At 36.3% G+C, this 3,720-nt stretch overlaps 1 long non-coding RNA gene across 1 annotated transcript; it reads right to left on the bottom strand.

The window, feature by feature from the left end:
- Positions 1 to 2,081: 2,081 nt before the first annotated feature.
- Positions 2,082 to 2,746, bottom strand: LOC110938533. Its single transcript, XR_002591462.2, has 3 exons — positions 2,462 to 2,746; positions 2,304 to 2,377; positions 2,082 to 2,229 (listed from the first exon to the last, which is right to left on the bottom strand). It is a non-coding gene; the product is annotated as an uncharacterized LOC110938533 (long non-coding RNA).
- Positions 2,747 to 3,720: the final 974 nt, after the last annotated feature.

Raw genomic sequence — 3,720 nt, 5'->3', positions numbered from 1 at the left:
CCGGCTTCAGAAAAAAACAAAGAAAATTGTGTGAGGCCTTCGGCAGTGGCGAAGCTTGACGTTTTTTATGGGGGGTGGGGGGTGGGGGGTGAAAATGTATATACCCAAAACTTTCTAATACGAATACCCTATCATCTAATTGATAAAAAAACAACAAAAAATTAATTTAAATGCCCAAACACCCAAAACCCTTTTGATACTCGCAACAGCTTGATGATGCATTTGATTAGATAAGATTGCGCCACTCATTTCTTTACAGAGAACTATCTTGTTCAAAAAAAAAAACAAATGGAATAAACATTAATCATTAAAGTGTACACCAGCACCATTTGGCTACACCTAATCAAAATACATAGACTTATTAAGATATTAGAATTATGTATCGGAAGTTCTTTGTTGCGTCAAACCACAGGTTCAACCTCTGTTCCCTATTACCCTGCATATACCAAACAAACTTGCGATTAGTTTATGCACAGCTATTCATAATCATTTTATCATGAAATAAGGATACCTGAACAAATGTCTCGCTCGACCAATAGTTTCCCTTGACGCATTATGCAAGGTTCGCTCGGTCCAACAACTCAAGCAAATGTTTTCTATGTTTTTTAGGGGGAAAATGGGTGGATCTCTCCACAGGGCATACAAGACACAGGTCATTAGCGGAAGCCCGCCGAATTTAACACATAAAGTTTTTTTATATGTTAAATATGGCGAGCTGCCGCCAATAACCTATGTTTTGTATGCCCTGGGAGAGAAGCACCCATGTTCCCCCTAAAATGCAAAGAAAACATTTGCTTGAGTTGTTGGATAGATTACACAGGCTAAGTTTTTGCATCACAGCCTCAAACACTTTCAGTTCAGATAGATTACACAGGCTCAGTTTTTGCATCACAGCCTCAAAACACTTTTAGTTCAGACAGATTAAGAACACAAGCTCAGCTTATGCATCATAGACTCAACACTTTTAGTTCAGACAGATTAAGAACACAAGCTCAGCTTTTGCATCACAGCCTCAAACACTTTCAGTTCAGACAGATTAAGAACACAAAATCCGGAGTACACAACAAGAGTAATTTGCCACTAAACTTAAACAACCTTTAAAGCATGATGTACACGTGTTTTAAGCACAAGAAACAAATATGTAACCTCACAGGCTCAGCTTATGCATCATAGCCTCAAACACTTTCAGTTCAGACATATTAAGAACACAAGCTCAGCTTATGTTTATAGAGACTGCAGCAAGCAAGCTGTCTTTCAGACAACAGTAAAATGTTGCTTTTACAGCTGTAGACGTAAAAGCAATACGAGAAACAACGCAAGATCCAGATGCAAAGAGTCGATATATTCTGAAATCGAAGTAAAATAGTTGTTAGGTTCATGTTTTGAAAGTAGGATTTAGTTCAAAAGAGATAAACTTACAAGTCTTTAAAGCCCATTGTACAAACCTGTTAAGCACAAGTGTTGAAAACTTGTTTTCCATGTTGAAAACTTGTTTTCCACCTGGTACCCACGCGGATCATATAATGGTTAACTTGACCCGTTTTTAGTTTAATGGATCCTATATAAAGTTTCATTCAATCTATCTATCAACACCTGAAGACTCAGACATGTAATTGAGGAAAGTGTGAACACAACTACGGGTAAAGCCATGGCTGCAACACACGGTTGCAAAGTGAGAACTATGCAACCTGGATATTGCCCCGCGAAGTTGCTACTCGGATCTTCTATGTACCCTCAAAATACAATCATCATCACAGTCTATTGTGTTATGTAACCCCGCTTTAAAGCATGATGTACAAGAGTAATTTTCCACTAAACTTAAACAACCTTTAAAGCATGATGTAAAAGTGTTTTAAGCACAAGAAACACATATGTAACCTCACAGGCTCAGCTTATGCATCATAGCCTTAACAGTTTCAGTTCAGACATATTAAGAACACAAGCTCAGCTTATGCATCATAGAGTCGACACTTTCAGTTCAGACAGATTAAGAACACAAGCTCAGCTTTTGCATCACAGCCTCAAACACTTTCAGAATGGACATAGAATGGACAGGTGAAACTACCTGCTTGAGAGATCCCTTATCGGGATCATAAAACCGTTCACAGAAAAACACATGATCAACTATGTAAGTGCTGTCCAAAGAGGAAAGGTCATTCTTCCTTCTAACTTCACACTTTCCTCTATTGCTGACACTGAAAACTTATGTGTCTCTTCACTGTAATACACCTGGAAATCCAATTAAAAATTATCATCAAAACACATTCAAGTGAACTAATATTATAAGTGCATTTAAACCCTACCTCTTGAATGTCAGACCGGTTACGCTATATCTTGATAACATTCGCAGACATATCTTGATCCTCAGACGCAAATCCTGAACCAAAATAAACAAATACTTTATAAAGTTTCACACTTGCACAATCGAATCGAATTCTTGAAACCGTTTAACCGAACTTACTCTTGAGATTAGCAAACAGATTCTCGTTAACGAATCTTGACGTCTCCGGTCCACCATGTCCCTCATAGACAACATTCAAATAAATATAAATATTAATAAAAAATTTAAATAACATTCAAATAATTTTTTCAACAACTAAACCAGTAACCCTAGTTTGGACTTATCCAACTAAAAAACATTTTTAATGAACTCCCTAACAATCACAGACAAAATATCCAAACCAGTAACCAAAAAAATTAAACCACAGTCAAATAAACCCTAGTAAATAAACAAAAAATTTAAACAAAAAAATAAACCCTGGTTAATAAACAAAAAATTTAAACAAAAAAAATAAACCCTCGTTAACCACAGTCAAATTCTATAAATTTAAACAAAAAATCAAGAACAGATCTACTTACAAAGAACAGATCTACTACAAACAACAGATCTACTACAAAGAACAGATCTACTACAAAAAATTTAAACAATTAAACAAAAAAATAAACCCTCGTTAACCACAGTCAAATTCTATAAATTTAAACAAAAAATCAAGAACAGATCTACTTACAAAGAACAGATCTACTACAAAGAACAGATCTACTACAAAGAACAGATCTACCACAAAAAACAGATCTACTACAAATAACAGATCTACTACAAATAACAGATCTACTACAAAGAACCGATCTACTACAAAGAACAGATCTACAACAAATAACCCTCGTTAAACCTCGTTAACCACAGTCAAATTCGTTAACCGAGAACAGATCTACTACAAAGAACAGATCTACTACAAATAACAGATCTACCACAAGCACCATCGTTGACGAACCCACAACCAAAAGAAAGATCTGAAACATTACCCATTGAAGATTCAAATAACAAAAAAATAAATAAGATATGGTAACAATAAAGAAAGATCTGAAACATTACCCTGAAATAGTGTCGGATCTCTTGAGATAGTGTTGGATCTTGTAAAGCCACCGGGAAAGAAGCCATAGAAATCGATGTTGTGTCGGATCTGGTGTCGGATCTGATGTCGTCAACGATGGAGGAGTTGTGGAGGAGCGGTGGAGGAGCGGTGGAGGAGCGGTGGAGGAAATGAAGGTTAGGGTTAGTGTTTGTAGAGAAACGTGAGTGTCTGGACGGATGAAACGAAATATGTGGATAGATAGATTGAATGAAACTTTATATAGGATCCATAAACTAAAAACGGGTCAAGGTAACCATTATATGATCCGCGTGGGTACCAGGTGGAAAACAAGTTTTCAACACTTGTG

The sequence above is a fragment of the Helianthus annuus genome, chromosome 5 (genome assembly GCF_002127325.2).
Source record: "Helianthus annuus cultivar XRQ/B chromosome 5, HanXRQr2.0-SUNRISE, whole genome shotgun sequence".
NCBI classification, from domain to species: Eukaryota; Viridiplantae; Streptophyta; class Magnoliopsida; order Asterales; family Asteraceae; genus Helianthus; species Helianthus annuus.
Note: the sequence above shows the minus strand (reverse complement) of the source record. Positions and strands in the feature narration are given on the sequence as shown.